This window comes from Vicugna pacos, chromosome 2, assembly GCF_048564905.1.
Source record: "Vicugna pacos chromosome 2, VicPac4, whole genome shotgun sequence".
Taxonomy (NCBI): Eukaryota; Metazoa; Chordata; class Mammalia; order Artiodactyla; family Camelidae; genus Vicugna; species Vicugna pacos.
Genome location: NC_132988.1, coordinates 28,116,921 through 28,143,128, shown reverse-complemented (window position 1 = coordinate 28,143,128; position 26,208 = coordinate 28,116,921). Strand labels below are relative to the sequence as shown.

The following is a 26,208-nucleotide window of genomic DNA, read 5'->3' as shown; positions in this document are numbered from 1 at the left end:
AGGTGCAGACCCTAGAGCCCGCGCTGCCCGCGCGGGGCTTCCGTGTAGAACACGAAAGACGCCGGGGCTTCAGCCAGGCCGCGTCTCCGGGAGAGAGGCGGGGCCGAGTCCCCTGGGCTGCAGGTGAGCGCGGGGCCCCTCGGTTCTGCTTCGGGTGCCGGGCACCACGCGGGTCCCAGCTCCTTAACCGGAGAACTTGTATCTTTAGGAAGAGGACTGCTATACAGAACGAGGTGAAGGTCGGGAAGTTCTGCTAAGTCATTGTTTGTTAAGGGAGCCGTTTACCTACCTAGGTGAGCAGAATGTTGCTTCAGATAAATTGATCTGCAAGAACTTCCTGAAAGCAAAAGGTAACATTATTTACTGATTTACAGTTTTATTTTTTCTCAGCAAAAATTTTCTGTTACGAGTAACCAATTCATTTTGGCCCAGTTTATCTGGGCTTTTAGTTTTAAGAGCTGTGCTTTGTTCACACAGAACTGATTTTAGTACCTGATCACCATTGCCTGTGTTGTCTGTTTTCTGAAGCTGGTAAGAGATAGGCAGACTATTTCTGTAAAGTGCCAAATAGAAAATGTTTTAGGCTTCAGGAGCCATACTATCTGTTGCAACTACTTATTTTTACTGTTTTAGCCCCAAAGCAGGCCTAGAAAAATGAATGTGCCTGTCTGTGTTCTAAAAAAGCTTTATTTAAAACATTTGGTAAAAGGTAGCATTGCCTTGTGGACTATAATTTGGGGAGCTAAATAAATTAATGAAAAAAAAATGGTGCCTCTGTATACTTTCCACAGCTTTTTGCTACCCAAATCATTAAAATTCTATAGACAATTTTCATGACATATACAAACATATATAATATGTATGCATAACCACCAAGTAAAGTGCTCCCAATAAGTGTACATATAGACATGGACTCAAGAAAATACTGCTTCAATTGGCACTCAAAACTCTATTTAACATAGTTTCTTATCTGTGATAAAGCATGATAATCTTACAGGATTTCTATTAGGATTAAGATAATGCTAAAATATATAGTCTATAATTTTGATATTATTTTTCACATAAATTAGTGGAGGTGATGAGATTAGTGTCTTAATGTAATCTACATTCATTTTTGATATATACCTTGTAGAGAAAATGTATTTTTACCCAAAATTTAATTCCTAGCAAGTAGGAAGATAAAAATTACCATAATCTTAATTTTGAATACAGTACTAGAGTTTCCCTGAATTGCTATTATCTATTTGTAGGCAATTAGGAATTTACTATAGTATTCTATTTCTTTTGAAAAAAATTCAAAGTAATCCAAATAGGAAAATATTCTTAGTTTTTAAAAATTCTCTCTCTCTAGGAAAATAAGTACTCTAATTATAACAGAAGTTATCAAATATATACATGTATATGTTTCATATCAGATAGATTATTAGGTCACATTTTATGAAACCAAGAATTTATTAGCTGCACGAAAGATGAGGGGAAGTTCCTGTTAAGCATTAAGGAGAGGAAGCATGTATTAAGTGTAGCAATGCGGTTCTGATCCTTATGAAAGGAGAGGGTGAAGGAAGGAACTGGGACAAAAGATTCTCAGCCTACAGCCCCGTTTTAGTTAGGTTTGGCCAGACCAAAGAGGAGTCTTCAGCTCAAAGTCTTCTGCAAGAAGAGTCCCAATATTCCTAAGAATCTTTCGGGAACTGGGACCCTCTCCGTTGTCCCAGAACAGCCTAGTCAACAGGGTCTCAGTGCAATCAGTCATATGATCATATGGGTAGCAGCTGGGGCTGCCTGTCATCTATGTTCCCTGAAGCAGGAATTCTAAGTGGCTGCCACAGAAACCAAATATTTCTGTATAAAAAAGGAAAACCAGAAGCCAACCAAACCAAACAAAATCCTGAAATGATAACCTTTAACGTCCATTGGATGACATGGACGTTAGGTTTCATACTTTCTTAAATATTTAATCATTATATATACACATACGTATTTACGTGTATGTGTAATTTTCTCTCTTTAGTTAAGAATTTTTCAATAATATTAATACTGTGTTTTATATAATCTTGAATTTCTTTTTAAAAATCAACCAAAAAGGAGAAGCTGAAATATTCAGCTTTAATTTTCCTAGTAGATTTTTAATGTTTTGTAATCATAATGTTTAATTTGTGCTGTTCTTAGAACTTTAATTATGAAGCTAAATTGTACTAATACCCATTAGGTACTTCTTAATTGAAGGCACATCATATGTCTGATGTGGCAGTACTAATTGGTGTAATTAAATTCTAATATGCATCAGTGGCCTAATTTTAAAAAGTGAATAAAAAGCAGATAGAAATAAGTCAGTTATTGAAACTGCATAGCTGTAAAATACATAAATGCATTTGCATTTGTAACATACACATTTATTTAGAACAGACAACCTATCAATTATATTTAAAATTAATTTTACCAGATAACTTGAAATAGAGAGTAAGGAGGTCAGGTGGGTATGCATGTGAATTCAGAAAGACATTCATTAAATTCCAGAAGGACAATGATTGTCTCTTTTACAAATTCGTATGTAGGTCAAACCCTGTCAGAGTAAATACATTCCTTATTGTAATATGTTTTGGGTGAAATTACAACCCACTTGCAGATCACGTTAGCATATTGTTCAAGTAGGAGGTGGGTCAGTAGTGAGCTCCTGCTCTGCTAAAACATGGTCCAGAAACACCCAGAAAATAATTTTTACATATTCAAAAATGTTCATTCATTTCTGCTCTTAGATCTTATTTGTTTAATATATTAATTTTAAAATAAGTAATTTTGACTATACATTCTATCTTGATTTTTTGCTTAATAATGAAATATGTATTTCTTTAATTAAGTTATATGGACCTAAAATATGGAATTAAATTATAAATTACTTTAATTTCCTTTTTTCAAGAATCCTCTTTTTAGAAAAATATTTTTATTTTAAAAATGAATTCATTTTATTCAGAGGCAAACTGATATTCTGTGCACAAATCCAAATATCATTGCCAATTTAATTCATAATCATTTAAATTACCAGGCACACACATGAAATGCATTTTCTCTTTTATTCAGTTTTGAGAATCTGTAAGATTAACCTATATAGGCACAGAACCAACTTGATATTTGTGTGAGCTGTGCAGTCACACAGGACTCCACAGGTATAATGACCTCATATTTGATTTAATGCTCTGTTGTCACCATCTTGAAATTCTTAGTAGGTTTGGAACAAGGCACAACAGTCATGTTTATTTTGCACTGGGCCCCCAGATTATACAGCTATTCCAGTATTTTCTTACAATTGGACATTTTGATGTACTGAAGACATAGAATACCAGTGTTTGAAAAATCAAAATGAGAATTTTTAAAGGGCATTTTACTTTGCAGAGCTAATAAAAAATTTAAAAGATTTAAAGATAATACAGCCATTCTTAAGGACATTTCTTATTGTTAACTTTGGAAATAAAGCAGCTCACTTTCAAAATGTTTGCACAGAGAAACACTGCCCATTTACTTTGTTACTGTACTTTGAATTACTAGCAATGATACATTTCAAAAGGAGCTTTTTTCAAGTGTAGTAAAAGTTATTCTCTCATGGCTATCCAGGAACAATAAATATTTTTCTCTGATTTGCAGAAATACCAAAGTAGTTCTAAACTCATCAGCATTTTGATTCTGGTCTGAAAAATTTTATTGGAATCAGGAAATCACCAAAGCATCACGAAAAACAAGAACAAAAAACCTGTTACAGCTTAGTATTATCAATGACTTGTGAGATTCTGGAGAAATAAAAATGCTATGTTATAATGACCAGATATTTGGGGAAAAAATGGAGAAATTAAGAAACGCGTACTTATAGATGTGGTATTACTGAAATAAAAATAATCACATGCCACAAACGATCAGTACAATTACTAGGTAAACCTTCCCTTGTAGCTGATTGTTTTACTGTTATTACCATGTACACTCCACTCATTTCATTAATATATGAAGATAACATTCACAAAGATAACAGGTTCAGATGAATAAATCCATCTACTAATACATTAATTAGCTGAAGTCAGAGCAATGATGAGATGCTGAGAAGGAAGTAATTTGAGAAAAAAAGTGAATGTTGGTAGGATGTTTTTATTTTTGGGTTGCTTTTCACTTTGAAAGGTGTGTTAAGGTAGAAAAAACAATATCACAGTACTCTAATAAATTCCAAACTTGAAAAATAATCTTAGTTCCTGTAAGAAAAGTGAAGTGTTTCATGGAAGTATTTTAGATGTGGGGAATCCAGACACATTGGAAAGAGACGAGTGTTTAAAGGAAGCTGGAGACAGGCCTTCATCTTTGAATAGAACACTCTTTCCAGTAAGCCAGTGATTTTCACAATTTTCAATTTTTCTAGCACAATTTTTTCGAGCCATATTTAACCTAGAAGTAGAAATAAATAAAAGACACAGAATTAGAGCTAATTTTGTTGAATCTGGGTTGACTCCACAGAGAACAGTTAAGAAATGATTACATTAAGCTAAACATATGCAGAATTCCTGTAAATTTCAATAAAGTAGACAAAAACTATAAGTAATGTGAAACAGCCATAGCATGTTAAGCATAATGTACACATTCATTGTGTTTATTTAACAGAATAGCCCTCTATCAATTCTTTGTGTATGATAAAATTTCACTTTGCAAATACATTTCAGAAAGCAATATATTTCACTAAAACAAAGTTATAAATGTAGCAAAATGATGAGTAGAATACCTGTAATCACAACTTCCAAGTACACCAACTTGTGTTTATATAATACTAGACAGTTTTCTGAGTGTCCAAGCATTATAGAACTTTTTACTAAGTAAAATTTCATAAGCACTTTACCTTGAATGATATTCCAAAAAGTGGCAATTTCTTAAGTCATCAAAAGAATTATTGAAGTCACTAAAAGTCTTAGGTGAAGTGTTTTAAAAATCTCACCTTTTCATTCTTCTCAAAGAGACTGTCAGGAATGAAACTGTGTCTCATGTTCCTGTTTATCTCTCACTTTGATGCATCTATTATCATCTTTTATCACCATATGGTACTGCATCTCTACCAGACCTACTGTCCTCTTCTCCATCTCACAGCTTGATAGGTCTTCTTGGATGGTTGTGCTCTGATAAACAAATGCTTCCACATTTTCAGTGAAAACTGAAACCCAGTGTGCCTGGGAAATAGAACCCCATAGCTCTTTCAGCAAGATGCTGCCTTTTGCCCATCCCAGCTTCACATACTTAATGATCAAGAGGTTGAGTACGTATGTTTTTGATTTTTATTTGTAGCTGCCAGATTATTGTTCCTTCCCTCTTCAAATAAACAAACACATAAGCATTGCCAATGAACTTTGCCCTCGAACTACTAATGAATGACATTTATCTATATCAAGCCTCCCATTTATTTATCTATGCCAAGTCTTCCATTACTGAGTGCTCTTTCTAATTGTTTCATCTTTTTCCACCATGACACTTCTCCTTTTGGCTTTCAAAGACATTTTCTCAACTGAAACTCCATTATTCTCTAGTACTTTTACATCAAACTGTTAACTCTTCAAAAAATCATACCCCTTAAATTTCTTGACCATCACATTTGTAGTAAGAAGGAATTTCCTTCTTGCTTGTTTTGGAGAGCAAGTGTTTCTTACTATTTAAAAAGTGATTAAAATATTTTACTCTTTGATCATCTCTACTGCCGATTTAATCCATCACCACTTGTCCAAACCTACACTAACAAAGATTTTTGACCTCTTGAAGATCGTCATTCTATAGACTCCATTATCATGTTTCTTTTCCTTAGACTTACTACTTTTCTTCCCTACCTATTCAGGAAAAATTGCATACTCCATCATTGTAATTACCTTAATGATAGGGTATTAGGAAAATAAATTTTTGTAGGATGTAGTTGTCTAATAAGAAAATATTGCTAAATCCAATGGTTTATTTTAGACATTTTCATATGTATTTCTCCTAAATAACTTTGTAAGTAGCTCTTTGATCCTGTGAATCTATCCAGATTACTTAATTTAATTCTTAAATGTACTTTTCTTTCATGTACAGTGAAGGGTGTGTGAATTGCTTAGTCATTTCAGTTCAATCCAATCCTACTATTATCTGCCTATATTGTACTGAATCTTTTCCATATTTCTGGATTGTAGTTTTCACCATTCTGTCATATTTATTTATGGTGTATTTGTTATATCTGCAGGAGTACACAAGCTGTATTATAATACATCCTCTTGGAACAGTATCTAACTTTTGAGTTGAATGCTTCATTCTTGGGTAAAAAATATTTATGTATTTAAGTATATTTTACAGCATGTTCAAAGAGTATAGTCAGAATCCTTAGGAAGGATGAATTATTATTTCTATGATTTGTGATAAAACCACAATAAAATTACTAAGTTTGCTTCTTAATGTTAAATCTGAAATTGTAAAGAATTGTTATTTATATTCAACTTTCTACTTATCATTCACTCAAAGAAAACTTCCATATTTTTACATTGACATCATTCCATAAACTCTATAAGACTGATTTAACCAGAAGATATTTTTAATCCAAATTGGGAAGGTCTAAAACCCACATGGCATCGTTTCAATTCAGTGTGTTAGAGCAAACTGAATTGTAATCTTTCGAGCATGTATTGAAGGCCATTCTTAAAGCATGTACAGCTGTAGTAACAAAAGATTTGTCTGAGTCTGCTTTGCTTGTTCACTTTTGTAAGTGACTTGAAAATGGTAATTAAAATCTCATCTAAGATCATTTGTGAAGAATCCTGTAAGGTGACATTTAATTCCTATATTATGAACATGACAGTGACTGTTGATTTTTCTTGGAAGTTTTCAAGACAGTTTTCAGAGGTACGTGACAATATTTGAGGGGAAAAAACAAATCTCAAAGTTTAAAAGAGTAAGCTGTTCCTCATGTCCAAAATTGCTTATTTTGTGTGTCTTTTTAAGTCTCTTGCAGAAGTTTCTATTTGATTTTTTTTAATTGATTTTTTAAAATTCCAGTATCATGGACATAACCCTTATTGTATGTTCTATTACCTATTGTTTTGATTTTTAGATCCACAATATGGCATGAATTTGATTTTATGATGCTATGTTAAGAGACATAATAGGCTAATACAATTTTCTGCTGAAATTCATATGATTTACTATTATTAAAATATATTGAGTTGCCCGGATAAAAATCTTAACTTCTGTAAATCTTGCCATACAAAATAAAATATGATACTCTCCCTCAACAAATTAATATCCCAGGTCAGTTTTAGAATATTTCCAAACAATTAAGATCTTATTTTTATCTTAGACAATGTTAATCAGAATTTTTTTTCCTATTTTATTTTTGTCTTTTCTCTTTTGTTTGTCTTTATGTCTTCCCCAGATGTCCTCTTTTTTAAGCAAATGTGAGGAAGGTAGGCACGTCCCATCTTAGAATTATGGTGTAAAAATAAACTTTGTGTGTTTTGCCAAAGCTTTTAATGCTGAGTTAATAGAAGCTAAGAAGTGGAAAAAATGCAAAATGAGTTCAAGAACTTTGAGAGCAAGTGTTGTAACTGTCTAGTTATGTCAGTGTTAAGTAAACCTTTCACAGTGAGGTTCCAAGCAAGCCTGAATAGCTGGCAGAAGTCCTGGACTTCGTATTAATTTTGTGCCATATGATGTTTAAGTTCTTCGCTCACATACTACCACAAAGCCATTTGAAATTTACAGAATATTGATAAATCATATGAATTTTACCTTATAGTTGTAATCTTACTGTCCACATGTAGGCACTATAGGGACATACCTGAAGGAGTAAAGCATTGAAAAATATGTGTAGGTTTGGATATTGGCCTGTGGTAGCAACACAGAGCAATAAGATGTGGACTGAATCCCTCTGCTTATTGTTTAAAACAGGTCAAAATCTCTTTGAAATGAGGGAACTCTAGAGATTTTGAAACTATTAAATTGGTGTATGCATCTCAAAAGGAAGATGATGAATTTATTACAAATAAGATGTAGGGGAGAGCAGACCCAAAGGTATAATTAGGTTTTTTTAAATGATGGAATTCTTTTGCAGATTTTAAGAAAAATCTATTCTAAAGTTGCTTTATGTTTCATATCAAATTTTTCTATACTAGGATTTATTTTACTTCTAAATTTGATTTGATTTTTAAATCAGTTATATAAGTTACCTCACAGTTGAATTAACAATTTATTGCTTTTTTTCTCATAATTTTTTTCTGCCAATCAAACTATAGATAATCCATTCTTGTCCCAATTTTGGCCATAATATTGTGGAAAACCATTATACAATTTGCCAGTTAAGCAATAAATTTATGTTACAACAAACATAAGGTGGAATTTTGCAAAAAAATCAAAAGAACGTAAGAAAGAAAAATTAAGTACAATCATGATCAATATTATGTCATTAAATATTTTCAACATTTTGTACCATACGCTTCCTCAGATAAGAAATCAATACATTCATCAATGCTGAATGTCTAAAATTAACATTGAATAAATTACAAATAAAATGTTTAACTCCAAATAATAAAAATCAATTTAAATATAGTTCCTAATTGTAACTATAAATCTTTGAAAATGTTGATAGCACGTACTAATTTTTAAATTTGAAATAAACATAGCTTACATTATTACTATTATAAATTTGAATACTTTGGGCATTGTTAATTGAGCATTACTGAGATATAATTCACATATAAAATTTTAGGAAATTTTAAGAATTTTTTTCTCTCTTTTTGTACCATCTCTTTGAATAGAATTCCAATCTGCATACAAATTTGGCATGGTTTTTAGTTGATACCTATTCAAAAAAATATTTTAATAGATCATCCCTTTTTCTTCTCTCTCAGAGTACTTATATATATATATATACATTTTTTTAATTCTTGAAGTTCTAGGACTAGTGCACATATCTTGTTCTGATTATGCATCTCTGTGTTGATAAATAATTCATGATGCAACCAGTAGACTTAACTCCTCTCATTATTTTGCACTTATAATAATAAATTTGTGTCAATGTTTGCTCAAATTAAATGATAAATTACTTTATTTTTACTTTTATGTACTCTTCTTTTTGAGCTTTATTTAGTATTGTGTTTATGTGATAACTTCTAAAAAAAATACATCTATTTTCTATCGTTTGATATTGGAAGAAGCAAGAACCCAACAATTTTTAATTATAATCCATAAAGGCATGTATTTAAATATAGATGATCGAAATGTATTTTTTGTTTTACACACTGTAATACAAGCCATGTTATTCAGGTTATTTCAGGATTTTTAAGTTTTCAAATACAAGCTATTGCAATACTTATTTGGAATATCTTTCAATAGTAATTCATCTTAATATATAGTAGTTACATATATAGGAGGCTCCACTAATTAAAGACAAGCAAAATAAGAATTTTAGTTTATAGATTTTTAATTATATACTTTTTCTGATATACTTTCTCATGGGAAATTGTAGAACTGTTTTGAAAAGCTGATCACAAATTTCCAATGGGGAGGAGAATGTTGGGTATGACATTACTCTGTAAGGAAACTGTGTTTCCATAACGGAAACCCCTTGGATCAGAACCAAACTCCTACTTATCTGATCATATGGACACTGTCTAGGTTTAGGTATATAGTTATAGCTATAGCTATAGAGGTAGAGGTAGATATGTGAAATAATGTTATAAAATAGCCTAAATAAACATATATTAATGTCCAGATACAGTTTGAAAGTTAATTTTTCAATCATTCAAGGTGGAGAGGATTTTAATATAATTTATAAAAATTCATCTTTTCCTTTTAAAAGACAGTGTTTTTTTCTTCTTGTTTTTAATCAGGTGAGAAAGTAAAAATTCACAAATTCAAAATTCCCCTTTTATCACAATACCTATTTTGAATTTTTATTGTTAAAATAATGCACAATTTGAAGTAGTGGTTATCATAGTAAGAAAATATATTTATTCAAGAATTTGATATGTTATCTTACATACAAAATCACCAAATAAATATGGTTGCTACTGATGAATTTTTACCTGATTATTTAATATATTTCTTTCTCTCAAAAGAAGAATGATTAAATGAATTAAACAACAGTTAAACATTAGATTCAGTAGGAAAATTATGTGCTGTCTCTGCATACTTTTTTATTTTCAAGGTCAATCATTACATAGAAGACATTTAATTATTTCTTTAGAAGACAAAACATAGTACTAAATCTTGAATAAATTTGTTAATAACTAGAATATATTCAAAATATATTTAAAAAGAAGTAGTACAATTCCATTTTAACATGCATGCAAGAGGTTGTCATCAGAGTATAAAAAAGGAAAAATAAATTAAAAATAAAAACATTCCAAAACCAAAAACTCATTTTAAAAAAGCCAAAACAATAACAATGAAAATAGGCCAAAAATATCTCTACTTTTATTTTATTTGAAAAACAAAACAAAACAAAAACAGAGCTAGGTGTTTCATGGGTTCTTCATTGTTGATTTGGCTGGATTAAGTAATTAGACTTTTAACTTTTTTCTCAGTACTACCCCAGTTGTCTAACCTCAAACTTAGAACTTACCATCAATTTCCCCCTTTATTTTTCCACCAATCACACACACAGTGATATCATTCCACCTATAATCCAATGAATGCTTTATTCTTTTAAAGATATCCACTTTGTATTTGTACTTTTTCATTTTTAAAAAATATTTTTCCAAATATTCACTTATAATAAATGTATTTTTAAAATAGTGTATTAATAGAAAATCCAAGGTACAGTTTTCCATCGTTTGTGCCTGCTTTCATGAGCAGGGTACCTATGCATTTGCTCTTCCTTTTTCTTTTCAAATTCAGAAATGAAAAGAAGAGGCAGAAATTGCCATAAGCTGATTACTCAGAAACCCTAGGCATTCTGTCAAAACCTAGTTTGGATGATCATGAACAATACTTAATATATTATTATTATCAATAAGTGCATTCATTTGGTAGCAAGATTTTGTCTTGATTTCTAAGTCACTGACCTTAAATAAGAAATTTCAAAATAGAGACCTTCAGAAATATTATCATTTAGGTCATGCCTTGCTTTAAACCATCTTTTAAAGTTATTCTTAATGTTTAATCCATCATACTCTGACTTTCTCCATAGGAAAAGAAAATTTAAATCTCCTAGACAGCAGAGAACAAACTGTCAGAAAAATGAAACTATTTTATAATAGCTGTACTTCTACAGTGCAGCTCTGAACCAAACTGTCACTTCAGTTGCTTCACATTCTTAATCGAAAATATTTACCTTCCAGCTTTGAGCATGAGAAAAAATACTCTTAAGTTTACCGATTTACGTAAGAAGAATATCCACGTAAAAGTTTCATTAAAAGAAACTGATGGTGCAGTTAAATAAGGGTTTAGATACTCTTTACAGAGTTGTTGAAGGGGTGAGAAAGAACACAAAAGAGTATATATAGTACCCTTGATTAGTGAGAGTGAAGATTTTAATCACACGTTCCTTAAAGGGACACTAGCTGGGCGAGTTGACTGAACTGCAGAAGCTGCTGGTAGAAGCAGCTTGAAAGGAGCAAAAATCTATGCTGTAGGGACAAAGCCAGTCACTGGTTGGCAGTCAGAGTTAAAAATACCTTGATCTTGCTCTCTGCCTTCCCTCATATCTAAATCATTCACTCTACCCCGCTGAATTCACCCAACAGACAGAGGAAAAGGGAGTGTCAGTTGATAGAGTCCATTCCAAGCAGCTTCCAGGACAGAAAGTAAAGGGAGAAGCGAAGAGTAGAACTGGAGGGGCAAGTACATGTCCATAAAGAAGGATATTTGTGTTGTTCATTTGACCTTTTGTATTTTAGTGTGCTAATTTTATGTTTTAAGAATATTTCAGCTTTCTTCTTCTATATATTCGTTCAGGCATTATTCAGTGAGAGATGATCACATGTGTATTCTTTATTTCGGTGATCTCATTTTTAGCCTTTCTCTTTAATTTTTCTATGGATGCAACAATTTGCATCCCTTCGGGGTATTAGTTGTATTTATCTGGAAGTACTCATTGCTTTTTACTGTCATTCTTCTTTTATTGTGTAGACCCTTCTCTTGTTTGTTTTATTTTAAAATTTGCCTTCTTTACTTATAATGTTGGCATGTCTGTATATGACTTGTGATTTTCTTTTTGACTTTGTGTTTATTTTTAAAAGGGGAATTTCTGCCAGACTCCTTGTTTTTACTGGGCAGTGTGCTTGGTAGGGAATAGATTTTCATGCTACTGTAGCCCATACTTTACCTCGTTTGCAATAGGAGCTTTTTTTCTGTCAGAGAAGGAAAGCCATGCCAATTAGGCAGTGCATATGTAGATGTTACCAGCTGATTGCTGCTCTTTATTTCCAACCCAAGTTCCCACACTCAGTACACCTACATAGGATATGACTCACTCTCACTTTGCTTTCTTAAACAAGACTCAAAAATCAATAAGCATAAGAAAAACTTGATTAATTTGGTTACATTGGATTTAAAGTCTTCTAAAAGAGTCATAGTAAATCATAAACAGATTTCAAAGATAGTTGACAAACTAGGAGAAAGTAATTAAAACATATGTGACAAAGGATTGTAGTAGGACACCTAGAAATCATTTAGGAAAATAGAAATATCTGAATAGTAAAATGGTAAAAGCATATAAATGGAAGAATCAAAGGAGGATGTCCAAAGACCTCTAAGTGTATCAATAATCAGGTAAATAAATAATCAGGTAAAGCAAATTGAACTTATGAGATAGAACATTTTAGTTTGGGATGTAAAAGAACAAACCAGACACATCTGTGAAGTTTAAGTAATAATTATAAAATTGATAATGTAAAACAAATTAAAGTACAAATTAAGATGTTGTCAGCACCATAGAATCTTCTACGTGCCCCTTCCTGAGAGAAGTACTTACTACTTTATCTTTTAGTATAAACAATATACTTTAGTTTTGCCAGCCTTGACAATTTATATGAATTTTTGTATCCTTTGGTGACACATTTTTTTATTCAACATATATTTATAACATATACCCTTATTGTTGTAACAGCTATAATTTTTCCCTCCTCTTTAGTATTCCATCATTTATATAGATTACAATTGGTCTCTTCTGTGTCTTATACACATTTGGGTTGTCTGCAACTTTGGATGCTTAGGAACAAAGTTGATATGAAAATACTTGGACATGTGATCTGAGGAATATATATGCATATGTTTATCTAGGACATATAACTATCCAAGGAATTTTAGAGGCAAAGATAATGTGGATTGTTTATTTCATTAGAGACTGACAAAATTTTCCCCCAAATCAGTTATATCAATTTATACTTCTTCCTGTGGTATTTGAGATTTCATGAAATCATATTTTTCTTTTATCAGCTAAGCAAAAAAGTTGAAAGTTTAAAATATCAAATTGCCATCTATAAGGGGAAACCACTTTAAATGGTAACTTTTGACATTAATTAAATTTTACAACATGCATATCTTATAAATGTATGTTCCTTTGAATCACCATGTGTCTTAGAAAAATACTAACACATGTGCCCATAAAATATTGTGCAAGGCTGTCTATTGCAGCTTTTTTGGGTAATAATCAAATCTTTGTAAATATATTAAATGTCTATCAATCAAGAAATGGCCAAACTACAGCATATCTAAGGGTTAGCAGAATGATATAGATTAATATGTGCTGAATCAGTAAGATTTAAAAAGCATATTAAATTGAAAACTAAAAATATATTTTATGCTTAAAAATACACAATGTACTAGATTATCAAATCAGACTGATATGCATCAGAGATCTTATACAAACATAACCATTTCAAAGATAAAAATTATGGCAAAGAACAAGAAGGAGGAGGTCAGGTCATACTGTGAGGCTCCCTAGCCCCCTTCTTCCCAAGTTAGACATGCTCTGATCAAGGATAACAGCTGATATTTCTAAGTAAACTGTTCAGGCACATCACTTATCCAGAACAGACATTTAAATCATGAAATACCTTTCTGTCTTTGGATGATCCACAAAAGTAGGCTTCATAAGTCAAAGGATTTTAAGTTTGTTTACCATAAACAATCCCAGAAATAAATGTACATTCTGCTAAAAGCATTCCATTGACAAGGAATTTACCTCTGGAAAAGCATTTGTTTTTTTGCCTGGAGGTCTGTCAGAAGCATATTTAAAAAGAAGTCTGCCCTCTTTCATTGTCTCCAGTATGTTCCCTCCTAAAAGGAGTGGATGAATGGCAGACTAGTTGTTTATCTGTTTTCTTTCTAGATGGTTTATAGGCAAAGCATGTGATAGTATGTTTTCCATAAACTTAGGTGATTGCTTTGGAAAATGCTGGAATTGTACAGACCATGCTGATAATAGTGACTGGGAATAAACTAACACACAACAACTTTCTCTGTAATTCTTTGATACTTTTTCAAGGATATAGTGTACATTCCTGTATTATTTGTATAATTAAAATGCACTTAATATAATTTCAACATATGGTAATTATACTGTTTATTAGTAGAGCACTGCCCTTGCTTTTAGAAAACACATGCAGTAGAAATTATAGGTGAAGCACAGGGCTGCAGCTCATCCACTGAATCTGTACTACTTGTTTTTATATAGCCTGCAAGCTGAGATTGATTTTTACATTTTTAAGTGATTGAAGAAAAGTCAACAGAAGAATAATATTTCATGACATCTAAAAATTATATGAAACTAACTTAATTTTATAATAGCTAAGCTCATTCATTTACATATTGTCTGTGGGTACTTTTTGCCCTACATCAGAGAGTTGAGTAGTTGTGACAGAGACTACAATAAGGCCAACAAAGCCCCAAAATAGGTACTACATTGCCATTTGTAGGAGTAATAAATAATTTGCTGACCCACTGGTGAATCATCATTATATTTACAAGCAATTGTTCAATCAGTTCAACAAAATTTAAACACACCCAGATTGAGTTAAAAGTATATAGATACTCACTTTATCATTGCAACTTTTCATGTAATTTGACACATTTTTTAAGTTGTAGTTGAGGAAACTTTTTACAACTGATAAAAATTGCCAGATAACATAGTCTCAGATTGTATTATATAACAACTTTTGGTGTTGATGTCGCCATAAAATCTTAGGAGGGAATCTGTCTCTAGGAAATAATGACTTGAACAAGGACAGGGGAGAAAGACAGAAAATAGTATAAAATACAAGACAGAGTAAATTAAGGACAGGAAGTAAGGTGGGGATTTGTTCCAAAATTCCAAAGTTCCAAAAATTATTTGGGTAAAAAGAGGCCATCTATTTTTCCACAACATCCAGATAGATTTTAGTCCCCTTTCCTTCATACTCATGTACCATAGCATTTTCCAACCTTTATATGCCAATAATTTTTCTAACTTATGATGAATCTAGCTCTATAGACTCTCTTTATCATTTAGACTAAAATTTAATTTACTTGAAGGGAAGAGCTATCTTACTCTTTGGTCTTTTTTAGAGTTGGAGGCATATTTGAAAATCATTATCCATGTGATAAAATTAAGTTAGATGGCCAATGGAAGCTTAGATAATACAAAGATGATTGGATTATGTATCTTAGAACTTTTCAGAGACTAAGAAAAAGTGATTAGTGAAAATATAGGAGAAGACAGGTTATAAATATCAAAATAATTAGATCTGAAATTTTAAGAAGGCAGGAAATATATTTTTTTGATTGTCTGTATATTCTAATGATTAGTGCCATGCACACCACACCTTTATTTTTGAATAATTATTGGATAGCTGTAGAATGTCTTTATGGGATAAACTGAGAAGGAGAGAAACTAGAGGAAAACCAGTTTGAAGTGTAAGATTAATTTAACTGGCATGCAGTTGGTAAATTCAAGTAGGCAATGAGCTAACAATGAGCCCATTCAAATAATGAGCTAAAAAAATAAATAGCGAACAATTTTAATGGATAGAAATGCGACTTTTTTTTTTGTTTCTTTTTGAAGTTTATCCATTCAAGTAATATTTTAAAGAATGTAACTTTCTAGTCTTGCTTTTGTATCTCTACCAAACGCAAATAATTTTGGTCTTTTTTCTAAATATCATTCTGATGAACTTTGTAAGCTAATTTCTATGTTTGAATGCTGTTGATGAATGAATCTCAATGCTTGCTTGTAACCAATATATTCTACTTCTTTTTCTGGGGAATAGAAACTTTTACCTTCAACCCAGGAGAGCTGTGGAATAAACTCTCCATTTATTTCCAATCTAAGCATATTTGATAAAACAGGCAGAGGAGTTGTGATCAAATATGAACTTTATGTTTGTGTGACTGTTCAAGAGTTTGCACACATTTTTATACCTTTGACAGTTTAAATTTGGCTGAAAAATAAAATGGTAATTTAAATGTTTTTAACTCATTCTTTTTATACCTTTGTTTTTATTCTCTAAAGATTTCATACTATTTTTCATTTTTCTAGAATGATTGAAGAAGAAATTGGCTGACATAACAAGAAATATTAACACAGAATCCTTCACTTGTACAGCACTTCTAAGTAATAGAGAGGTTGCAATTCCAATGTATTAAAACTCTGAGTTGTTTTCTATGTGTGTAGTATTAAAAAATGCACCTATCAATTTTAACAAGTTTTCTCCAGAAATTTCAGTGGCTAGCTAACAATCACTTTTTAAGGATTAGGATAATTTTTAAATAGAATAATAGAAAAAAATATGAAAGATACATATTTTTCTTTCTAGTATACTGAGGATTATAAACCCTTACTCATAACATGTCTCCTACATTTTCTAAGATACATGGAAATGTTCTTTATTAGCAATAAATGGCATAAAAGTGCTTGTTTGGTGATTCCTTTGAAGACACCTTTTAAAAAATTTGATTTGTTACAGCAAATGGTATCATATGTATTTTGGCATTGTTTAAGTTGTGTCTGAAAAACTGGACATATGAGGTGGATACTAGGTTCAGTCTTTATAGGTTAAAAAAAAGGGCATGATAGTAAAGCAGAATGGAGAAGGAATTGGGGGGATACAGCACTTTCCAAAATTAATAACAGATTCAGGCTTTTACTACACATCTTAACATATTCTAACTTAATGAAATTGTTTAAATTTTAAATTCTTTATTCTAGGTTATTAACAACAATAAAGTTCTTATATACCCCTCTCTATGGTAATGTACTTTGAGAATTAAGATGAAATATAAATAAATAAACAACCAAACCCTTTCTTTTGTTTAGAAGGTAGTTTACTATTATGAGACAAACTTGGTTCTAGTCAGATTTTAATTAGGCTATCTGATTTCTTTTGGTTATGCTATCCTCTTTGTAACTAATCCATCTTGTTAGTAATATGTATAGGAATAGTGTGTGGATAAATGAGATGAAGCATATTGTAGTCATTCAGTACATATGGCTGCCACACATACAATGGCCAGCTGGTGGCCTTTCTCACTATTAGGAAAATAGTCTGTATCAGGCAGGAATAGCCTCATTTTTCCATCATAAATTTTACAACTTGGCTAAATGTGCTCCTCTTTTCTTCTTTTTTCTTGTGTTCATGACAGAACTGTTCCCTCTATCAACTTCCTGTCTCTCAACTCTGCCTCTTACTCTACTAGATTGTTCTCATTAACAAGTATCTCTTTTCTTGTTGAAAGTTTTTTTTTAACCTCTTTCCCTCCAGTTACCACCCTATTTTTAATCTTCTCTTCAAAGAAGACAACAACGAAATAATTATTTAGCAAATCTCCTTTAGTATTTCTTGCACTGTCTTTAATCCTTCTAGTCAACTTCTTTCTTCTCTACTGGAAGTATTTCTTCTCCCCTTTACTCCCTTTGTGTTATCATGCATTCCTGTGTGTTTAAAGGCTATTCGTATGATGATGGCTTCTTAGAATATTTCAAACCTTGATAAATTCTGATACAGCCATCTACTTACTCAGTATTTCACCTGGAATGTTTCATGGGCAATTCAAATTCATACTCTTTTAAACAGAATCTTGATTCTTTGCTTCAAATTTTATTTTTTTTTCTACCTCAGCTGACACTATTACTGATTTTATCATATCTAACACTCCCTAATCCTACTCATCAGTAGTTCTTGTTCTTCGAACATCAACATCTCTTAAATGTATCTTCCATTATACTTAACAAAGACACCATCTTCTTATCTTTGGATGCCTTTACTTAAATAGTTTTCTAACTGGTTTTACTGTGTTTATTCTTTTTCTCATGAAAAATCATCCTCACTTGAGTTTTTTTCTTTCCTTTTTTTTTTTTCACTATAACTAAGATACTTTCCCTTCTCTGCCTCAAACCCTTAATTACATTTCTAATATAGTTAAAAGAACTTTTCAGGAAGCAAAACCTCTCCATGATTTTAGCCCTGCCGCACTCTCTACCCATAGTCACCACTCAGTGCCCCAACACTTTGTGAATCAAGCCTCTTTTGATTCTTAGAACAGAAGTTTTCCCATATCAGGGACTTTGCACAAGGTAGTACCTTGCCTTAGAAGACTCACTGTTTTGGCTCTTCAATCAGTCATTTCTTTCCACCTTAAATCATTTTACATTTCATTTTCTCAGAGAGGCCTTGCGTTACTCCATGTCACCAGTTGTTTGCTATTACAGACATGGTTTGTTTCTTGAGAGTTTTCATCAAATTCTGTCACTTTTTTTTTTGCTCATTTGTTTATACTTATTTTGTGTTTTAGAAATTGTAAAATAAAAGCACTCAAAGATATAGCATAAATTTCTTGTTACTACAGTGCTTAAGAAGATTAAGAAATACTATTTTAAAATTATTTTACAATTTTTATCTTGAAATAATTTCAGACTTGTAAAAATTTGTAGAACTATTGCAAAAAATTCCTATGTAGTCTTCACCCAGCTTCCCCAAATATTAACATCATATATAGCATGAAGTTATTAAAAGTAGGGAATTGATAAGCTATTAGATATTAATCTACATTCCTTATGCAATTATTTTGTTAATGCTTCAACTAATGATCTTTGACCAGGATCAAAACCAGGTCATCTACTGTATTTAATTGCTACATTTCTTTTGTCTTTTTTATTCTACAGCAGTTCCTCAGTTTTTCTTTGTCTTTCGTGACCTTGATACTTTTGAAGAGTACTAACAAGTTATTTTGTAGATTATTCTGAAATTTGAGATTTTCTGATGTTTCCTAATGCTTAAATTCAGATATGTATGGGATAACAAAAGTACCCCAGTGCCGAGCTTGCCTTTCTCAGTGCATTGTATCAGGGGGCTCATGACAGCACCATGTCCCATTTCTGGTGATGTTAACTCTAATTACTTGGTTAAGATGCTGTCCATCAGATTTCTCTATTTTAAAGTGATAATTTTTAAATAAGTATTTTGTTGGGAGATAATTAGGAGACTATGTAAATATCCTGTTTCTCATCATAATATCACCCAGTAATTTTAGCACTCTTTCCTGAAACAATGATATGGTATTTTCTGAGTATGGAGTTTCTATTTCCATTATTTCTTCTACATTTATTAATTAGAACTCTACTATATGGGAGAACTTTCTCTTTTCCCCTTTCATTTATTTATTCATTATTAATTTATATCAGTATGAATCCATGTGTGTTTGGTTTACTTATCCTTAGTAATGTATTACCATCTTTTTTTCCTGCTCAAATTCTTTCAATTTTGGCTACTGAAAGCCACTTTGAGTTAGCTCCAATATTCTTTGGCATGTCAGTTTTATTTCTTGAGATCTTCTTTTTTTATATCAAAAATTTGTCCAGAGGGGAAGGTATAGCTTAGTACTAGAGCACATGCCTAGCATACATGAGGTCCTGGGTTCAATCCCCAGTACCTCCATTAAAATAAATACATAAATGAAACTAATTACCTCTCCCCACCCCAGAAAGAATAAAATACAAAAAAAAAAAAAATTGTCCAGACTCATCTTGTTCTTTCTTTTCTCCAGCATTGGAATCACTTATTGCTTCAAGGGGTCATGGTTCCTTTAATTGGAGAATACTGTGAATCCAGAGTGCAGGAATGCTCATTGCTATTAGAGTTTTACTGCTTCTAGGTCTTCTCAGTTGTTAAAGCTAAGAAACGTGTATGTATATACACACACATAAACATGTCTGCGTGTCTGTTTCTTTTTATATCCATTTCTGTCTTTCTATGTTAAGAAAAAAAAAAGCACATAAGTGCAAACTGGCATCTCCGGTTCTAATCAGATACTACAAGGTTTATTCTAGTCTACCCTCATTCTTACTGTAACTCTTCTGTCTAATACCGAGAGGCAGCTTTTTCTCTAAGAGTGAGACACTTTGCTATACTCAGTATACTCAATATATGTATACATTTGCTTTTTCTTTCTGTGGTACGTTTCACTTTCTGGCAGATTGGCTAAGCATCTGTAATAATTACTGATGTATGTTTCATACTCAAAAAGTATATGTTAAATAAATAAACAATCAAGTGTGCGTAAATAAACGAATGGAAATTTTGAAATAGACTTCACATACAGTGTTGTTCCAAAGGAGAAATCTTTTGTGATAATACTCACTAGGCTTACCATTGTGATTTACTATTTCCCTAAGATTTATATTGTCATTATTGTTTGGAATTTTGCTTTAGTTGTCAATAAAGCAAAAAATATGGATCATATCATAGCTCTTTAACTGCTTTAATTTCTTAGAAATACGAATGTATTTGAGATCTTTGCTTGCCGTGTATTTTATCTTACTGCCTTTTTTGTTATTTGGGTAGGAACTTCTGGGAAGGGGGCAGAAGAAGTGATGTCAGTTACATTAGAGATTATGAAAGGATAATTATAATATAACTTCCTCTAAAACGGTAACCACCCAAAAGTTCATGCTGTAGTATTTTTTTAAAGAGAATTCTTAATTTTTATTTTATAGAAAAATTTATCTGGGTAGTCAGAATATTATGGAATAAAACCACATAGAATATTCTAATAATGCTACTTGTGGAAAAGGTATTGAAGAGGTTTTAGGAACAAAGAATATTTGTTTAATAGTGTCAGGATTCATTTTAACACCATGAAAGAGTATGTATTTGTTCAATTTTCACTCACTGCACAAAGCATTAGATAAAAGAAGATTTTCAGTAATAGCATTTCATTTTGAGTCTTACCAATCCTTTTAGTTTTGGTATAACAAAAAGACTATTAGCTTTTACTCTGTTGTGTTGAATTTTGATGATTTTTGACAGTCTTCACTGAGACACTCAAAGAAATGAGACTTGCCAGTCGAATAATGTAAGATTTCATTAAATTTAACAGCAACAGAAAAAAAGCTGTTTCTGTCTCTTAACTTTTTGACATGTTGTCTTTTTCTAATCCTCTTTTCAGGACCTATGTAAAAGGCAATAAAAAATTTTATTTTTGTGTGTTCAAATGTTTCTCTATAATAAAGAAAATAGTCAAGTTTTAACTTTAGAATTACTGTATTTATAAACATCAAAATAAGCACAAAATTAATGAAGAAATCAAACAGATTTTTGTATTAGCATATAGTAAAAGTAACATAAATATTCTGTATGGTATTTTATAGCGTTTATACAGAAGATATAATGTTCTGTTAACATTTTCTCACAAAAGAAGCGATACAGATATTATCATTTTCATAGGTTAAAAAAATTGCCTGTCAAAAAGTAAACATCTTTTTCCAATTATGTGCTCATGAGTACCTGAGACATTAACAACTCTAAGTATTGTAAAATTTCCATTTTCAAATAATGACTTCCTTTGTCTTTAATATTGTATTGGTTACAAATGTGTGTTTTGTTATTGATGATAATTTAAACTGGTTGTCTACACAATGTTATTGAAAAAACTTTAAATTAAGCATATAATAAGAGTGTGAAAAGATTTTCATTTCCTTAAATGTAGAGGGTATGTTTTGAGAAAATGAGTTCCCATGAAATAGCTTGTTATGATTTTGCTTTCTGGCATTCATGGGTGTAGAAATGTATACTTAAATTCATGTGATAGAAGAAAAATTCCCTTTTATGCAAATAAGCATTATGAAGATATATTTTAAAAATATGAAGAATAAATTTAGTAAGGAATCATATAATACCTATTACAACTAATATATGTAAATTATTTATTGTGAAAACTGTTCTGAAGGATCTGAAAGACAGATATGTTTCCTATACCAGATGCTTCAAGAAGCAGTCATAAAACATAACTTTTTTTCACATGGATGCAGTTGGGGCTTGCTGTTTTTACTATATTCCCATCTTATTGATGAAGAACACAAGGCTCATATTAGTGTCAATTAACCATATCATAGAGCCAATTCCCAGAGATCTTATTTCTGCTTCTTTTGTCATGAAAAAATGAGAAGTACAATCAGCATCACATCTGTGCTAAGCAAATAACGTAATAAGAAAGCACAGTAAATGCTGAATAGAGACTGTAAAAATATTTTTGCTTTTAGAGTATCACAGTAAGATATAATATGGGAGCCAATAAAAGTAGGTAATTATATGAATCAGAACCTAGGATATAAACAAGCCAATGAGAAATAAGACCCATTTCTTATTTAAGCCTAAAGGGAGATAAATTCATTCAGTCTATAGATACTGTTTTGCTACTGCATTAGAGATAAATATCTTCTCTGAGAAAAGCCATATTTTATTTAGTTTTTACTACTGTATCTAAAAAAAAAAAATAGTATACTAAGGCAACGGCCAACCAGAAGTGTTTCACAATTACTTATTTTCATGTAAAAGATAACGTCAAGTATACTGAGATATTACCTGCACTATATTTTGCTGAGTACTGCCTGAAAGTGAGGTTATTTTGTTGTTGCAAAGCATAGGTTATTGTTAATGAGAAAATTAAATAAAATAAACTGGAGAGACTTTCAACAACATCCTATGGTATCAGTATTTATATATATCTTTTTACTTAACATATGCCTGGATCAACTGGGAAAACCAAGCAGAGTTGTTTGGAAACATAATGGAAAAACCCAGGGTAAAATCATCAACAAATGTAGATGACAAGTAATCAATATAAAGTTCAAAATATAGTAATTAGCCAAATCCTTAGTAGAATGCGGCAGCACTGCTCAGGGCTGATGGCGAAGGTAAAATTCAGATAAAGGGAAGTACTGAAAGGTCCTACAAGACCTTTCATAGACCACAACCAGAAATCACCAAAATTACTCATCCCCAAGGGAAAAAAAAATCTACTCTGAAGAAAAACTCTGGGAACAAAATAAAAATTAATCAGAGAATCAGAAAGAGAGTGAGACAGAAGGAAAGAAAGCAATAGTCTGGTGGAGGGTGAGAAGAGTAGAGATAAGGGAAGGAAGACAATTTTCAGAATTAAAGATATTTAAAAGGAACATCAAATCTAATCAGTAGAAATTATGTGAAACATAGCAAAAGATACAGAGAAAAAAAATACGAGTGAATATGCAAACCAGAAATGGAGAGATTAAACAAATTGGGAAGAATATCCTGAATATAGAATGTAGGCAAAGAAGAGCAATGAATATGTAATAGTTTCTTCTTTCTAAAGATGAAAATTCAAATAATACGATAATATAAATTATTTGAGAAAGTCAGTAAAAGGTAGAAAATTAATATTGGCAACAGTCTTCTTGAGAGCAACATTTTACACAGGAAGGAATTGTTTTAATGATTATGAAAGAAAGAACAAGGTAGCCACATTACATGCCATTCATTTAAACTGTGCATCATATCTAAGGAATACAGAGCATTGGGGACATTTGGGAACTTTGGAAATACTTTTCCTTTGGTCACTTTCTGAGCAATTTCCTAGTTACTGACAACATTCAGTTCAGACAAACATAGCATGAAACCTGTAGATAATTATTACATATGTTAAATTTTGCAATAAGACTAAATTATGCTACTGCTAAATATACTAAAAAAGGTAGAGATATTACAATACACAAAAATTGAAGAAAAGGGAAAGATAAATGAAAGAATATTAATGTTTTGGCAATATCTAACAGCCATTGAAAGGATAGTGAGTAAATATAAATGTTAGGCAAAAAGGAGGGAGAATAGAGGTTACTAGAGAACATTATCATTCATTGAAAAAAACAATAGAGAATATTAAAATACATTGGAAGGCTAATGTATTTTATTATATAAGGCTATATATGATAAGCAAGAATAGATACAGAAACAATTATAAATACCCCCAAAAACTCCAAAATGTAAATGTAAGATTTTGTACGTATAATTTATATTGTAAAAAAATATCATGACAGAACTGAAAACCAGCCTACTAAGTATATCAAAGATATAAATGGACATAGCTCATCATTCAGTAAAATATTTTCAGATTGGCTAATGAAGCAGAATCTGATTCATTCTGTATGCAAGATACATACCTAAACAGAGCAATTCAGAAAGGGTTAAAGTAAAAGGAAGATCCAATAGCGCTCTTGTCAGAAAATAAGTTTGTGAAGCAATATTACAACTTTCAGAGAGCAGAAATGACAGAAAATGAAAGGAGAAATATATATATTTAAACTGGATTTTAACATAATTCATCCAATAGAAAGTAATTGGAGAATGTGAATGATCCTAACTTTCAATTTGAAAAATACTGTAGTTACTGATAAAGACTTTCTCTTCGACCGGACTTCTCTACCCTCTTCTCCATTAGGCTTTTTAGCCCCACCCTTGCCAGGCCAGCATAACCTGGTTTTTGCAAGTTTCCTACTAAACCAGTTTAGAGAGAATGTCCTCACCGCTGATATCTGATCACCTTTTCTATCTGATCTCTCTGGCCAACCTGCAGCAAGAATTCTATTGGTTTGGCAAGAATCCCCCTACCCTTGATGTCTCTTTGTCATATTTTTCTATCTACTGACCTCCCACTTTGCTCTTTGGCTATAAACTCTCACTTTTCTTTGTTGTATTTGGAGTGAGCTCATTTTTATACTGAAGCCTCTATTACCCTACTGCTATCGTTTCTGAATAAAATGTATCTTTACCGTTTTAACTACTGTCTGGCTCTTGTTCTCTTTGCCATTACTCTTTGAAGAATCAATCTTAGGGAAAAGGAATGGATGTATTGTACCAGTCTCAAATGGAGATATGATGATGATAGTACCGTGATAGTAACAGTGGCAATGGGAATAGAAGGAAGCAAATGCATTTGAGATACGCTTTGGAGAAAGAAAGCACAGAGCTATTAGTTTCTTACGTGAGAGAAATGAAAGGTGGTAAGTAAACATCACTTCAGAGTCTGAAACTTTGAGAAAAGTTAGAGGTGGAAATAAAAATGTGGGAGTTATTAACATACAGGCACTTAAAATAATGGTTTTTTCGGTAAATCACCCAACCAAAAGTTTAGACAGACAGTAGATATTAATACAAAACAAGCCAAGAAAAACCTGTCAAAATTAAGCTGAGGTTAAAAAGTTGAGAGTTGTAAGAAGAATTCCAGTTTGGTGTATTTTTAAGAAAATCCATAAAGGAAAATGTTTTGAAGAGGAGGAAATTGTCATTATTTGAAATACTGCTGAGACTTTGGGAAATGTGAGTAGTGCGCATGTATAAGTTATTGGCAGCTGTTAAAAGAACATTAAAATTATGGATAAGAAAATAGATTAAAATAAGATAAATGGGTCCTTAATTTCAGAATTATGGCAAAATAGAAAACCTAAAAACTTTCATTAGAAAAACAAGAAATGCAACATAAACTGTAACAACTATCCATTTAAATACGTATTAGAGGGTTTCAGGTTCAGGCCCTGATAAAGTAGCTCGCAGGGAACAAGATCACGCACTGAAGACTGCTATAAAAGCTGGGCAAAATTGTTTGAAGGCATTGGGGAACAACCAACCCATACAGAGCTTGAGGTGGTTTATTATTAAGACAAAATAAGCCTACAGATAAATTTCATTTCTATTTTTTTTTTCCTGACAGTACTTCCCAAATACTGATGTGAAAAAGAGTGCATAAGCAGAAAGGGAAGTTTTCCCATGCTGAGGAGATGGAGAGATCAGAGTCTGAAGCACCCAATGTGTATGGAACTCATGGGACTAATTTTGAAGAAGGCAGTAACCACAGAGAAGAAGGCTAAATACGTACAGGTTTCCTTGTGTGTGGCCCACTTCAAAAACACGCATGTACAAGGTAAGACCTCTAGAAGCCCCACAGAAA

At 31.7% G+C, this 26,208-nt stretch overlaps 1 long non-coding RNA gene across 1 annotated transcript in view; it reads right to left on the bottom strand.

The window, feature by feature from the left end:
• Positions 1-4,111: 4,111 nt before the first annotated feature.
• LOC140700036 (uncharacterized) overlaps positions 4,112-26,208 on the bottom strand; it is an 89,587-nt gene continuing 67,490 nt past the window's right edge. The window contains exon 3 of the long non-coding RNA XR_012078257.1: positions 4,112-4,422. This is a non-coding gene — a long non-coding RNA (uncharacterized lncRNA). The remainder of the gene's footprint in view (positions 4,423-26,208) is intronic.